The 16,652-nt window shown below is 49.0% G+C and overlaps 1 pseudogene; it reads right to left on the reverse strand.

Moving 5' to 3' along the window:
* Window positions 1-353: 353 nt before the first annotated feature.
* LOC120592009 (uncharacterized) lies at window positions 354-471 on the reverse strand (annotated as a pseudogene).
* Window positions 472-16,652: the final 16,181 nt, after the last annotated feature.

The raw sequence follows: 16,652 nt of genomic DNA on the forward strand, positions 1-16,652 counted from the left end.
GCACATCCCTCCCCCCCTCCGTCCTCCACCTCCTGCCTGTACAATGGAAACGGCCTCAAACCCTCAGCCGCGGGACACAGATGGCAGCGGCTCCGACTCGTCCGGTGCAACGCGAGCCTACGCCGTGTGGGCCCCGACGCCACGTCTCTTGAAGTTCAAGGGAGGTCAGCTAATCGGGAACCCCTGGGAAAACCTATGCAAGCAAAAGCCAGCGCTGCGGGCTCCGCCAATAGATCATTCATTGGGAAACTGTCGGCTCCAACCTGACAACGGCTAAGGCCCCATCCGGCTTCCTAGGCCGACGGACCCAACTGCACAACGGCGGTGATATTTTATTTTATTTTATTTTTTTACACCTATAGCACCCGGTCTTCCTAGGTGGTCTCCCATCCGAGTACCAACCAGGCCCGTCCCTGCTTAGCTTCCGAGATAGACGGGGTCGGGCGCGTTCGGGGCGGCGTGGCCGTAGACTGGTGGTGATATTTCAAACTCCCGAAGAGGTGCTGTGACGTGGCGACCTGAGGATTGCGATGACTCGTTCTTTGACCGTCGAGCAGCCGGACAGTGGCTGTAGGACTGTTTCTGAGCCACCTGGCTGTCACGCAGCGCCCATCGGAAGACTCCGGGCTGCGGGGACTCTGTCTAGAAACTGCCTGGGTGTTCGCAAACCCAGCACGGAGTGTCCTCGCCTTCCTCGGCTCCGAAATTAGCGGGTGTCCCTGTTATTTATTTACAGTATTCATTTCGCACTGCCATAATTCAAACCAAATCAACTCCAGCCCCAGAAACAATAGCCTGGTGAATTTTAAAGAAACTTTCCGAAATAAATCTGTTCTTTGGCTCGGGTTAAGTAGGAGAAGTTTGCAGCCCTAAGACAGAGTTTTGTTTCGTTTGTTTGCTCTGTGAAAGTTAGGTCTCTAGTGAGCCACGGCACAAGGAGTCCCACCATCTCAAACTGGAGATGCTACTGGCATCTAAAGATGTAGGAAAATAATCATATTGAGAGTCATTATTCATCGGGCACTGAATGGCTTATTACGTGCCAGGCACTAGGGGTTACACATACTTAAAATTTTTAATGCTAATGTGACTGTCTCTATAGCCGACGGGAAGGGATTCAGAAAAATTTTATGGCTTGTACGAGATCAGACCATGATGGAGGAAAACTCAAACCGATGCGTTTCCCCTGCAAAACCCGCGTCATTTTCGCTCGACCCTGTCACACGGACCCTCTTGGGCACAGGTGCTAAAGTCTTCTTTTTCCCCCTGGTGAAACACTTCAGGAAGTCCCAGAAGACATTTTAAAGTGGTCAAATCCCACCGCAGGAAGACTGTCCTCTGCCCAGGTAATGCTCGTCCACGCCTACCTGTCTTCAACACACTCCATCAGGCCTTCAAAACAGCCCCAGCGTGCCCCAGCACCGGAGAGACTTCAATTAACAAGGAATGCCTACCGAATCATACAGATAAGGCAACCGATTTCATGGGACTTCTAAGTCCACTTCCCAAGAAAAACATCCCTAGTAGAAATACAATTCTGTGAAGAAGAAAAGTAAAGGAATGAACACAGAAAATATGGTTCAAATACAAACTCGCAGCTTCACTTAAGACGAACAGAATCTAATTCTCACCCCCATGCTAATTCTTCGTGTTGTTCCTGCGGTTACTAAAACACAATTTATTGAAAAATATGTCTGTGAGCTGCTTTTCAGACAGAGAAGGAAGGCGTCCTGGACACTTCCTCACCCCTCACCCCACCTTTACCCGTCCCGTGGATTCTGCTTCCTTCAGGGGGCGTCAGCTGACGGCACTGCCCCCGGCTGGGTCCCCGTCATCTTCCCCTTGAATTCATGCAAAGCCAACCAGCTGGTCCCTGCCCTGTTTCGATCCAACCCAGACCCCATGACAGTGAGAACAAGCAGAGGAAGGAACATGTTTCAAATGCATTAGAACATTAATAAAAACAAGAAAGGGTATCTAACCTGAAGCGGGGGCGCCAGCACCCCAGATAATTCTGGGCAGAGATCGTCTCATCAGACTGCTTGTTTCATACCCTTATCAATGCACGTTGAAGAAACGAGGGTGGTATCTACGACTGAGTCTCAGCTGCACGATAACGAGCCGAGTAACCTTAATCAAAGAACCAGCTCTGAGCCTAGGTCCTCACCTGTGAAATGCGGGGAACAATCCCTGCCCTGTCTTCCTCTGGAGGACATTATGAGAATCATGTGAACAAGCATGATAAATGTTAAAGGGCTCAAGAAATAAACAGCACCTTATTGGATAAAAACAAAGAAAAAAGTATACCACTAACCTCAGGAGTAGGAGCTAACACTGCTCACCATGTCCTACCCACCCACCCCTCCATCCGCCCCAGGCTAACAAGTGACCATCCGTGCCCACAGCCATGCGGGGGACGGAGCCCGATGGAGGAGTTTACGCTTTTGTCTGGCCACACTTGGTGGCGCCCACTATGTGACAGCACAGAAAGTGCCCAGTCACACCCCCCAGGTCATGATGTGATGTGGGGCACCCCAGGGGTGCTGTGGTCAGGGTGTCAATTCCCTAGGGCTGCCACGACACATGACCACAAACCGGGCTGCTTAAAACAACAGAAATCTCTTCTCTCACGGTGCCGGAGGCCGGAAGTCTGAAACCGAAGCGCGGGCAGTGGTGACTCCCTCCTGGGAACTCGGAGGGAGACTCCGTCCTCGCCTCCTCTGCCTTCCGGGGGCTGCCGCCTCCCTGGTGTCCCGTGGCTTGTAAGGGCATCACGCCGGCCTCTGATTCCGTCTTCGTGTGGCCGTCTCCTCTCTCGCTAACCATCTGTTTGGGCTCCTTGTGAGGACACCAGGCATTGGACGGGGGCCCACCCCAACCCACGATGACCTCATCTCAACTAACGCCATCTGCAAAGACAGCGGATTCCAAAGAAGATCACGTTGTGGACTGAAGCACATCCTAAGATCCAGGTGTTGACCCCAAACCACTGACATGACTCGTTTGCAGGCAGGGCCGTTAGGACGTGATTGAGATGAAGCAGGTCCTGAGCCTGGGGCCCTAATCTGATGGGGCTGGCGTCTTTGTAAGAACATAGAAGGACCCCGGGGCTCTCTCTCCACCATGGGAGAGGACACAGTGAGGAGGGGGCCGTCCATAAGCCAGAAATACAGCCCTCACCGAACCCCACGCACTGGCACCCCCATTGCGGACTCCAGCCTCCAGCCCTGGAGGAAGGGAAGTCACTGATCAAGCCACCCCATCTATGGCATTTCATCATGATGGCCTGAGCTAACATGGTCGCATTCTCAGATTCAGGGCGAACATCAAATTTAGGGGAGCGCAGTTCACCCTGGCAGTCGATGAACCCCATCAGCTTGTGTCCTCCAGAGACTAGGCAGGCAGAGAAGACAGTCTGTCGCTTAGAAGGCCCTTGCCGACAGGAAGAACGGGAGGTCTCGCTCACCGGGAACGTACTCTACGAGATGCTCTCGTTTCTAGCGATGCGAGCCAGCGAGGGGTCCCGTGATAATGACAATCACAGCTACTCTTGCTACAGTTTAACTGGGGGCGGGGCAGGGGGGAGCATAAAGCTGGTTTAGGAACGTTTGCCTTTCGTGTGTCTGCGGTTTTGCTGGTTGGGGAATGTTTTTTTGGTGAAGTCTCGTGCCGGCGCCTCCGCATACGCACTCATTATCCGGTTCTCGTGTGGACATATGGCACGGAGCGTTGAGAAAATACTGCCCAATTTGTCTAAATGCCAAGCCGTGGCCTCATGCGCCACAGTGCCCGGTTTGCCGGGACAGCGCAGCTGCACGACCTTATCCGCGCGGGCCCAGGCAGAGCCCCCCGGTTCCGATGCGAATCCGCAGCCCATATTTGCCTTGGCACGTGCTGACTGCACATCTGGAACGAGCAGGTTGGTGAGGGAATTTGAGGGGCTGGAGGATGGAGGGTGAGAAGGAGGGTTCCCATATTTCCGACCTCTATATACACTCAAAACACGTATCCAACTTTCCTACGCCAGAAAATCTGGAAAGAGGAGTTTTCTCCTCTGAACTCTTTCCTCTCCATTGCAAGATGTCCCCGTGGCTCTTACTTTTAAGGCACAGGGTTCGGAGAATCAGTGAACCGGTGCGTGTGTTTTTTTTTCTAGGGGGACTTGGCGTCCGTCGCTGCCACTCTCTCCTGCACGAGCCGAACTCGGGGGCGGGGAGCATTCAGAGGATTTAATGAATCAGTCTTTCTAACGAACGATATCAAACGAAGCACTGGAATAGTATAGAAAGATAGACTGTCATTAGAAATACGTTAATCCAACCCCCGAAGGTTAATCAAGCACTTGCCATGGGCCAGGCCCTCTGCCCTGGGGACTGCTGGAGCTCTGTGGGGGAAATGACAGAACTACGGGGACATTGAAAAAGAAAGACCCGTGGGTGCCGGGGACGGGGGAGAGGGAGTGCGCAGGCCGAGCACGGGGGTTTTAGGACAGCGAAGACACCTGTACGACATGCTTGTGGTGACTCCACATCATTACATACTTGTCTCCACCGTAAACTATGCAACACCGAGAGAGAATCCTACGAGAAACCGAGGCCTCTGGGAGACTGTGATGTGTCAGTGCAGGTTCATCCGCTGGAACCCGTGCGGGTGTTGACAGTGGGGGTGGCCGTAGGGGACAACAGGGGACATACGGGAGGGAATACTCTGTACCTTCCCCGCCACCTCGCTGTGAACCTAACACTGCTCTAAGAAAAGTCTTAAAAATTAAGTCTCTTTCACGCTGTCTAGGGCAGCTTCAGCTATTGTGGGGGCTCGCGCCCCCACACAGAGCCACTATCTCCAGAGGAGTCCATTGGGTGGTTGATGCCACCCTCTCTGTATCTCTCTCCCTGAGGCCCTGGCCAGGGACTCTTACATGTGGACGCTTCCTTTTCTTGGCATCCAACGGACATGCTTATCTGATTCAACTCTAATTGCAACTAAGAAGAGCCACGGCAAGTTAATTATCCTTCGTTTCTGCCTCAGAAATACCTGATAGGGCTTCAAATGCAAAACTCCAAAACCAGTTCAGACGTCAACACAGCCAAACCACGTGTCCCGCGTTACCAGCTTGGTGACTAAGTTTTAAAAATTGATTGCAGTTTTTTTTTGCAGACTGATGTAAAATCTTCAGATGTCATAAAATCGGGATATTTTATATTTAGTTGCTAAGGAAAGTTCTCCTTAACTGAATAAAGTAATTGCAAACAGATCTTTTGTTACTTCTCTTTCAAAGGTTATTTGCCTAACTCAGGTTTAAGCCCTGAGCAGGAATAACATGGTACAGATAGTAATACTGACTTGTAAAATGGACTTTCTGCTACGTAACTAACACTTCGAAGGCACAAATCACATGACACGCAGTTTTCCTGATCTGGAAACTGGAAAAATCTTCAGCTAGTCCACTGACTTGTCTGAGATGTGGAAGTTTTCATTAATTTGCCTGAGCAAGCACCACCCTCCCGCTTTGTGGTCCGACTCATTTTTAATATCCTTAATGGCAAAGTTGGAGGGGATCTACTCCTTCTCTTTAAGTTCCTCTGCACCTAAACTATTATTGTTTATTCTTATTGTTTCTGTCTGATGCCAAAGTCTGCTCTTCTAATACCATCCTTCCTCTTGAGATATTATAACGTCAGAACAGATGAGGACATGGCCACCTTCTATGTCTCATACCAACTTGTGTTGACCTTTATCATATCTATTACATACATAATATACATGTATAATATATCCAACTTATATTATGTCTTTTAGAACATGGAACACAATCATTAGGAGCAGGAAGCTGGTAAATTGAAATAATTTCTCCTCGTCGTCACTTATTCCTTAGCAGATAGGAGATCCTTTTGGTTTGGGCTGCAATTCTGCTTTAGACATTTCTTCGACCCGTGAGTGGTGTCGCCCTCGCCAGTAAGTCCCACTCCGCTCCTTCAGTGATAAGTGGAAACGAATGTGGCAGCTCTTTCAAGTGTAGAAAGAGAAACAGCTCTGACTGGTCATTTGGAAAAATTGCTCGTCACCCAGAAATCTGTCCCCCTGACTTCACATCTCAGACCTTCATAGACCTAAATACAAGCCCTTCCATCTGGCGCCCCCGAAAGTCGCTGCCGCTCCTCACGTGGCGTTGTCTCAGCCCGGCCTTCAAGTCCCACGCCCGCCTTTGAACGGGGCGGACTGGCACCCCCACTGATCTTCCTCTTCTTTCTGGCCACCTCGTGTTCCCTCTCCCGTTATTCCGGCCACGCAAAACCTCACCTCGTCACCCCTTGACCCGCGCGGTGGCTCCACCCCTGAGACCCGGCAGCACCGCGTGTGGTCTGGCTGCCCACGCGTCCGGCAGGCCTGGTGCGACGGCCGCGGCCGCCCGCGCCGTCTTCCTAGGTGTGCGGCTCTGGGATGTCTGTGATCCTTTTCTTCCTTTTCCTTCCTGTCCTCTTACTCGGGGATCTGAGTTCCTGTTCCACTTTGTCCTCGTGGTCGCTCCAATCCGTCCGCGTCCACATTTGGGACAGTCTTGCTCCTGTCGTGCACTGGGCAGACCGAGGAGTCTGGGTCCCCACACGGCCCTTCGCGGCTCTGCACGCAGCGGCGTCAGCGAGGCGAGCTGCTGACAACGCGTTTCTGTGGCTAATAATCGCCGGAGTCCAGAACCCATGCGCTCAGGCGCGTTTCGGAGTCTCGTTTATGGTGTCAGAGCCCAAGTAATCGAAATAAAAAACAAATACATATTTTGAGGGGTTTCTACAGACTAGGATTTGGAATTTGCAACAGAAACCAAGGGAGGCATTTCAAGTTATCACGTTCCTAATTGTCATGTTTCCTACTACACGGAGCCACATGTTGGGAGTTATTCACCCTAGGAAAAGTCACTCATTCGTTCATCCCACAAATATCGATTAAGGAACTGCTGTGAGTTTGCAGTGTGCTACGTGGCAGGGGTGCGACCATAAAATCCTGTCTCAAGGAAGTCTCGACAGACGGGCGTGTAACTGCTGGTCGCAATGCAAATCGTCAGTCCAGTCAAAGGGTCACCGGACGATGACCAAGGTGCTCGAAGGCAGCGAGAAGTGACACGGAGAGGAGGCGACATTTGAGCTGAGGCTTCTGGGGGTGCAAGTGAGTAAAGCACGGGAGGCGACAGAAAAGGCCTGCGAATTGTTCACACCTCACCAACTCGGCAACCTCTCGTCCTGAAAAAAATCTCCCACGGGGCCGTCCCTGAAGTTCTGTGTCTGGTGACTCTCAGATAGCGAATCAGCCGCATTTCCAGCAGACTGGGGTTCAGTTTATACTAATGTTGAAACCGGGTCCCTGGGCTCCTGGCTCTGGCTGCCTCGCACATTCCCGAAAATTGCATGCAAACACCATAGGCATCCCCATTTTAGTGACTTTAGTCACATTAACACTTGCCTCATTAGGTATTTGTTACATGTTTCAACACTAGCCATCGAGCAAAAATAAGCCAGGCCAGTTATCTTCCCGTTACCAAGAGGCAAAGAGTGGGTTGTGCCCCTTCCTGTCTATTCACATTTGCACGGTTTTCATCGTTCGAATGTTCCTCAGTGAGCACTCTGTTGCTGAGCAGATGAGCAGACATCAGTCTGTCTGGCTCAAAGCTAACTGCCCCTCACTGGCCTTGTGGCTTGGACAAGCCACTTAATCTCTTTGAACTCATGTGTCATCATCTGTAAGACGGGACACTAAAGATGCTGGCCTCACAGCGACGTTTGAGTACAACTTGAGTTTATTTCTGTGAAGCTCTTAGAACTGTGCCTGAATCCTAGATAGAGATGTCAGTCTTTTTATTTCTTTTATTAAGACAGATAATGTAGATTTATTTTTTCAAGATCAGAATGTTTTATATTAACTCGTCCTACCTTATGAGCAGGGACATGTCACAAACTAAATGACCCACAAACTAAATCAATGCCGAAGGACCACTCTGGCCCTGCCCACGTGACAATGGTGCTACAAAGAGCATTTAGCACTGGGCCTGGGGTTAACCCATGCCCACCCGGACTTTATCTTGCTCCCCAGACTTCTGTCCTGGATAATGTGCAGCCCACTCTATTGTGGGTACCTCGTGGCTTTTTCTTCCAATGCCAGCTAACTCTCAGACACAAGCTGGTTGTCCAACATCTCAAGCCTATACTCACACAATCCTATACAGACCCCACAGGTTAAGGGCTCAGTCCCACAGCTCAGAAACACCCCAAGTCATCGTTTAGAGATTGTCATGAAGGTTTCGTTTCATGGGTAAAGCTCATTAAATCGTTGGCTATTGGTGACTGAACTCAACCTCCGGCCCCTCTCCCACCCACAGAGATCAGCGCTTGGACTGAAACATCTAATCTGATCTTGTGGTTGGTATTTCTGGTGACAAAACCCCATCCCAAAGCTATCCAGTCCCACCTCCACTGGACTGAACTCCTCAAGAGTCATTCATTAGCATACAAGGACGGTAAGTTCCCAGGGTTTTAGGAGCTCTGCCAGAGACAGGGCAAACATTTATTCTGTGTTATACCACAGTACCTCAGCCCCTAAAGCTTGGGTCTTACAACGTCGAGGCGACACCCGAGGAAGGGCAGACGAGGGCACTGGGAGGGCCGGGACCCGGAAAACTCCCCAACTCTGCCCTGGGAAAGAGCACTCGCCTCCATTGGTTTGTTTCTCCCGAGCCAAATGAGGAGCCGAAGTCAACCATAACCAGGGCAATTTCACGCCCCTTCCCGAGTGCCTCGCGCATGCAGGAGCCTCACGATTCATCGGACACGCACTGTCGCTAAGCCTCACAGCTCAGCTGTGTGACCACAGCTACCCAAATGCAGGAGACGAAGAGAAAGAAGTAAAGGAAGGTGAGGAGTTACGGTCAAGTTCACCCTGCCAGGGGGTGGGGTTCTAACTCTCTGCGAGCACAGACTCTGTTTCTACCGCAGCAGAATTCGCAATGAACTTTCCAACTCGGAACCACAATGTCATCTCTGACAAGAGACGATGGAAGAGCATTTAGATGTCTTCCACTGGGACACGGCTTCCAGTCTACACCGCTTCCCAGGCAAATTTCGTCAAAGATTAGCTCTAACCAGCTCTCCCAGACTTTTCCTCATTCACATTTTTTCATAAAACTTTAAATGCTACTGCGATTGAATAAATAACAGCAGGAATTTATTTTGCTCACCTTCTTCACCAGGCAGAAGGTGATTCTGTGGTGTCTTGACTTGCTGGGATGGGTGACACGCTGGACCCTCCATGCATCCACCTTAGGACTGACGCCAGGGCCTGCCTGGGCACTGGGTTCTAGTCACAGAAGACTTCCCGCTCCTTCTGGCCAATGCATATTTTAATGCACGCAGTCTTTGAGTTGCTGACCATCTGTCTGCTCCAGGCCCTGCAAACATCCACTTCATCAGCTCATTCATCTGGCTGAGTTTTCTGAAAAGTTTCCTAATTCAAAATCCAGCGTATGCTTTTTTTTTCCCCTTTAAACTCACCAAACCCCAACGCCACTCCTGGCCCTATGGACCAGGTCGTGTCACAGGAAGCCCACTTTACTCAAAGGCCCCCTCTCCTCAGCGTGTTTTCTGGCATCTGATCCTGGGTCTGTTTTACAAATGACAATTCTTCTCTTAAGCTCTCTGCAGATGTTCAGACATTCCGGGACAAAAGCGAAATGTTATTTTGCAGAATTTACTAGAAAAGCTATGGGTCCCCAATACCCAAATCCCCTGTGCCTCCTGGACCATTTCTAACCTCATCTAGGTGGAAACACACAGTTACCACATCAGGAACCAGCACACTGGTCTGAACCAGAAGCTGGGATAATTATTAGAAAAGTAAGGATAGCACAGATACGCCAGTAGTTGCTGCCCGAGCAGCTGGTCATCAATAGTCAATGGGAATTTCCTGCCAATACATTCCTCTCAGGACGGTATGTGATTCCCAAGATCTAGGATCCATTCTTGTTGGCAACCAACCCATGTCAAGCCAGTCCCCACAGCTCCCTCTGGCCCAGCCAGCCTACGGACACAGCCACCATCTACACTGCGGGCACAGGGTCAGGGCCTTGCTCGCTTTACTTTGGCCCAGATTTGAGAACACGTTCTTGCTACACTTGCAGACGTGAATTGACGTAGCTCTGCTTAGGATGATTTTATGTCACTCATTGCGTTTTTCCTCTGATCCTGAAAGGTTGTAAAGCAATTTCAAAAAGACACAATCAAGTGACGATAAAATCAATGTAATAGAGAAAATCAAAACCGAAGATGAGAGAAAGAAGACACGCACGAAAAAGAAAACAAAAAACAAAAAACAAAAACAAAAAAAACAAAACAAAAACACAGCAGTGGCTTCGCTTTAATATTCTGTCCTTTGTTTTGGCTTTGTTTTAAGTCAAAGGCTGCTTACAAGAAAAAAATCGTTTAAAAAAACCTAATTGGATTAAAATTGTCAAAAAGGTGCCCATTTTGCCATTCAGTGTTACCTCTGTGATACTGAATATGAGAAATGGCTTCTCAAATTTATTACTAAACTGATTTTGTCTCCTCTAACTGGTTGTTTCCTTCTTTCTGATGTCATGTGCCATGTAAAATTAGATGTGTGTGTGTGTGTGTGTGTGTGTGTTTCCCCCTGGCTTTCAAGAGCGCAGAACTAAATTAAGTGCTCGTTTGCAGCAACTGGTATCACTTAGCATGGAGTCTATCTTTCCTCCTTGCTATGTCTGATGTAATTAAAGGACAAGTTTATCGCACGTAGAGACAGTAATAAGAATGCTTTGGGGAGCATATAACAAAATAACTGACCAACTGTGACTTACAAAGACACTTGATCATTTCATAAGAAATTACACTGGGCGGAGCTGGAACCAGAGTTGGTTTCAGGGCTCAACAAACTTACTGGGGACCCAGGTGTTTCTTCTTCCTGCTCTTCCATCCCAGTAGGGCCTGGCATAATCCCTCTTAAGTCACAGATGCTGTGGCTTCTAACATTATCGTATCTTCACAGAAGACTCTCTGAGCAAGAAGGAGGGGCTGAGGCCACAGAGCCTTCTTCCCTACATCACTGCACACTGTCATCTGGGAGCAGAACCTGTCCCCAAGATCCGCAAGCAGAGTTCTTCTTCCATCTCATAGGGCCAAATCAGGTCACACCAGGGGAATCTCTGAAAAAGAGAAAGAGTCTGGTCGAGATGACATAGAAGGCAAACCCTGTGCTCGCTCCTCTCACGGCCACATCAAAATCACAACGAAACTACAGAACAACCATCACCGGGAGTCGCCTGAGGTCTGGAACAACAGAAGCCCTACAACTGGAGACATACATAAGAGGTCACTTCAAGACTGGTAGATAGGGCAGAGACGCAAAATGGGCCAGTCCTACAATCACCTGTGGTGGTCAAGAAACAGGAGGGTTATTCTGGTTGCAGAGGTCCCCCCAAGAGGAGCAAGGGGTCCCGGCTTCACCCTGCACTCCCCAGCCCAGGGTTCTAGTGCTGGGAACAGAATTCCCCACAACTTCTGGCTGTGAAAACCAGTGAAGATTGTGGCTGAGTGAGAGGAGGGCTGCGGGAGTTGCAAACATTTCTCCTAAACGGCTCACGCAGACTCACTGCCGATGGACTCACTGGCTCTGAGCAACGGTGCTGGGGCAGCCTCTCAAAAGCCTCCAGGGACACACGGAAAGGATCTGAGATGTCTGGTTTCAGGGCGAGGGCTGGAGGGACAGCCTTTTCCCAGACAGAAGTGCTGGCAGAAGCCATTGTTCCTTTGTGGATCCCTCTCCCACCTGGCTTGCAGATGCAAGTGGCCGCCATATCTGAGCTCCATCAACCTGGATAACAGGTTTTCCCACCCAGGTGATTCCCTGAGACCACGCCCCTCCCAACGGCAGCCCACACAAGCCGCTTCCAGTGGATTTTCCATACAAACGGGATGTTTTGGTTCATGCTACAGATTTCCCTAAAATCTACCAAAGGTTCACAAACCCAAAACAAGCAGCATCTGGCCTCAGCGTGCCCTGTACCTCTTGCTGAGCAACTGAAGCCCAGCACCCGCAGCAGCTGGCCTTGGGTCCTGGCTTGGCCTCTTGAGGCACACCAAGCCAAGCACAGGTGGCAGCCATCTGTGGATTGTGTGGTGGCTCTTGCCAGGTGGCTGCAGAAGTACACAGGCTGCAGCTGAACTTGGCCTGCAGCTGGGCCCCTCCTAGGAAGCCCTTGGGCCTACACGCTTTGATCAGAGGTGGAGTACCACCCAGGGCTGCAACTGAAGAGGACACACCAGAAAGGAAGACTGGGCAGGCACCAGAGCCCTGCTAAAGCGAATCCTGCTCTCACCAGCCGATCCTCACAACCAATCAGCCCAAGGGTCAATCCCTCCCATTGATGTGCAAACAGCAACCAAGGCTCAACTACAACAGGACAGCACACAACCCACACAAGGGACACACCTGGACCACCTGGCTCAGGTGATCAGAGAAAACTGCACCCTTGGGACCCACAGAACACTGACCACATAAGGCTACTCTACTAAGACCAGGAGACATAGTAGCCCTATATAATACATAGACACAAACACAGAGAGGCATCTAAAATGAGGAGACAAAGAAACATGTCCCACATGAGAGAACAGAACAAAGCTCTAGAAAAAGAACTAAACAAAATGGAGACGAGCAATCTACCAGATGCAGAGTGCGAAACACTGTTTTTAAGGATGTTCAGTGAATTTAGGGGAAGAGTAAATGAATTCAGTGAGAACTTTAACAAAGAGATAGAAAACATAAAAATGGAGAGAGAAAGCATAAAAAAGAACCAGTCAAAATGAAGAATACAATAAATGAAATGAAGACTACCTTAGAGGGATCGACAGATTCGATGAAGCAGAGGATCGAATCAGCAATTCAGAAGATAGGTAACAAAAGACACCCAATCAGAGCAGCAACAAGAACAAAGAATTAAAAAAAAAATGAGGATAGTTTAAGGGGCCTCTAAGGTGACATCAGGTCATTCACATCATAGGGGTACAGGAAGGAAAAGACAGAGAACAAGAAATTGAAAACCTATTTGAAGAAATCATGATGGAAAACGTCCCTAACCTGGCAAAGAAAATAGACATACAACTATAGGAAGTTCAGAGAGTCCCAAACAAGAGGAACCCAAAGAGGCCCACACCAAAACATCATAATTAAAATGCCAGAGGTTAAAGACAAAGAGAGAGTCTTAAAAGCAGCAAGAGAAAAGCAATTAGTTACCTACAAGGGAGCTCCCGTAAGACTGAAAGCTGACTTCTCAACAGAAACTTTGCAGGCCAAAAGGGATTGGCACAAAATATTCAAAGTGTTGAAAAGCAGGGACCTACAACCGAGATGACTCTACCCAGCATTGCTATCATTTAGAATCGAAAGACAGATAAAGAGCTTCTAAGACAAGAAAAAACTAAAGGAGTTCATCACCACTAAGCCAGTATTACAGGAAATGGTGAAGGGACATCTTTAAGGAGAAGAAAAAAATACCTATTAAAAATTTAAAGAATAAAATGGCAACAACTACGTATCTATCAACAACTACTTCAAATGAAAACAATTAAATGCTACAATCAAAAGATAGGGTGGTTGAATGGATAAGAAAACAAGACGCTTACGCATGCTGCCTACGAGAGACTCACTTCAGATCATAGACACGCACAGACCGAAAGCAGAGGGATAGAAAGGATATTTCATGAAAATGGAAATGAAAAAAATATCTGGGGTAGCAATGCTTCTGCCAGACAGAACAGACTTTAAACAGAGCTATAGCAAGAGATAAAGAAGGACCCAGTAATCCCACTGCTGGGTATTTATTCGCAGAAACTCAAAACATTACTTTGAAGGGACGTGCGCATCTATTCATCGCAGCATTATTCTTAATAGCCAAGATATGGAGGCAACTTGGGTGTCCATCAATGGATGCAAGGATAAATATACAATGGATAGATATACAATGGAATATTACTCAGCCATAAACATAGATTAAATAAATAAGTAAGTAAAACTCGTGCCCTCTGAGACAACCTAGATGGGCCCAGAGGGCATTGCGCTGAGCACAGTAAGTCTAACAGAGAAAGACGAATGACGTGTGATTTCACTTACACGTGGAATCCAAGAAAGGAAGTAAACACAACAGAAACAAACTCACAGATACGGAGAACATTTTGCAGCTTGCCAGAGGGACGGTGGTTCAGGGAGTGAAGGAGGGAGAGGGATTAAGCAGTACAAACTGGTAGTTACGAAATAGTCGTAGGGATGTAAAGTACAGCATAAGGAATATCGTCAATAACATCGTAATAACTACGTATGGTGTCGGATGGGTATTAGGTTTATCGGAGTGATCGCTCATAAGTTATATAAATGTCTAATCGCTATGTTGTACACCTGAGACTAATATAATATTGTATATCAACTATAATTGGAAAATAAAAAATATTTTTAAAAAGAGAGAAAGAGATAGCTAGGCCCACATTAGTCCAATCACAACTCATTCCCTGGGCCATGGACTCTACCAACAGGATGAAAAAAACAGTAGTGATGATAGAAATCATTAAAATGCAGAAAGCATTTATCATGAGCCAGAGAAATCATGAAAATTTGCATTGATCAATTCATCTGATTTTTTAACAACTCTCTGGAGTCGTTCATCCCCAATTTAGGGGTCAGGAGTCAGGCCCAGAAAGGTTAGACCACCTGTCCAAGGTCACACAGCTAAGGAGCGGCTGCACAGGAACCAGGCAGTCCAAGCCCCCTACCACTTACATCCAGCCTCTCTGTACCTCTTAAACTCTCCTATAAATGCCAATTCTTATAGTTTGGCCTTTGCGAGGCGATAGGTAACACACAGTTTGAGACTGTAAGGACTATTGACTATGCCGGCTATAGGAAGGGAAGGTTTTAAAGGTGACTGAGGATTGCACAATTTCCCGGTTGTACAGAGGAGAAAACTCCTCTAGAAGCCGATGCACCTTGCACGCAACTAGCAAACCGACAGAGGCTCTGTCTACTAAGGAAGCTGAATATACGTAGCTCACACTTTTCCTTCACCTTACTCCCTCGGGGCTGCCACTTTCTCTTCCCCTCACCCTGCCACCGTCTGCATGGGCAAAGCACGTGTCCCAGCAGGCATCACAGCCAGTGGCTGTGTGCATGACACAGCGGGTGCCCAGAAAGAGGATGCTGTGGATTACTTGGTGCCGTCGACTCAGACGCAGTCTGCTGCTGGCTTGCACGCAGAAAGGAACACGCTCACTGTGAAGGCCAAACGCCAACAGGCTAACCGAGAGCCCTGGGTCTGCTCTGGGCCGGGCTGAGTCTCCGTGATAACTCGTAACGTGAGATGACTGTGCGCCATAACAATCGTGACTGAATGGGAGGACTTGTGGAAAAGCGTTTTTTAATGCTAAAGTCATACATTCATTTTTGTGATTTTTACAAAATGACATACATCGACACTTGGCCACACACTCTGGGTTGGCAGCGGTCGGGTCGGGCAACTTGGGGTCTTCGGTGGGCACTCGGCCAATGGTATCGGATGTGATCATGCCCCCCACGCCCCGTAGGTGACGCAGCAGAACCTGGAAAGGGTACCCCCAGGCTGCGTGCAGGATGCTGCTGCTTCGACGAAAGCTTCCCCCAGAGAACAGTTCGAGGGTCTGGTTCTGACTGGTTTATCTTGGCAACTTCGTTTCAATCATCTTTTGAACCGTGCACGCCCAGTCCCAGCGAGGATGACAGTCAGGGCTGGAGATGACAGAGGGCCACGTGCCCGGCCCCGCGCGACAGCGTGTGTCCAAGTCGCCTCGTCTTACAGAGGATAAGCGGACAGTCTCCCGCCCTGCAATAGCTCCTCTAGGCCACTGGAATTTAATTCCGTTCATTCTTTCGCTAATTTATTCGAACGCTTACGTTTGAAGGTATGTGCTGTATCAGGTCCCACGCGCCACACCTCCAAAGTCTAAAATGCAGCTAAAATATGTGACCTTACCAGTCTCTTTAGGAGATCAAAAGCTTGTTACAGTAGGAAGAGCTCCAGGCAGAAGTCTGGACATGTCACTTCTATTCTTGGCTCCACCAATGGCAGTGTGACTTCTCGTGGGGCAAGACCTTTCTCTGAGCCTTGAATCCTTCATGAATAAAATAGTGGGGCTTGATATGCTCTTTTAGAAGCCCCCACTTCCTGTAGCGCTGATTGTCCCTGGGACTAATCCCTGAAAAGAGAGGTTTGGCTTTTGGCTCCGTGAAAGGAGTCCCAGTGCAGGACAGGCTGCAGCGAAGGAGAACCTTCTGCTGCTGCCGCTGCCGCTGGTAACATGAAGGTGCTTGTCACAGACAAGCATGGTGCGAGCCAGCATCTCTGTGGACTTCTGGCTTCTGTCCCTCAGGCTCAGGAGGAACTCAGAGATCAGGGAGAACACTCATGACTCAAAGTCAGATCCTCCCGCTAACCCGCAACACCTCTGTAAGAAGCAAGAGTGTAATCAGGGGCCGCTGGGGCGGCTGGGACTTCTTATAAACAATAGGGACAGAATTTCCACTTTCTTCCCAGTCACTGAGCCAGTAAACCTTCAACGAAGTCAACGTTGCAT

This window comes from Pteropus medius, unplaced genomic scaffold (assembly GCF_902729225.1).
Source record: "Pteropus medius unplaced genomic scaffold, Ma_sr-lr_union100, whole genome shotgun sequence".
NCBI lineage: Eukaryota > Metazoa > Chordata > Mammalia > Chiroptera > Pteropodidae > Pteropus > Pteropus medius.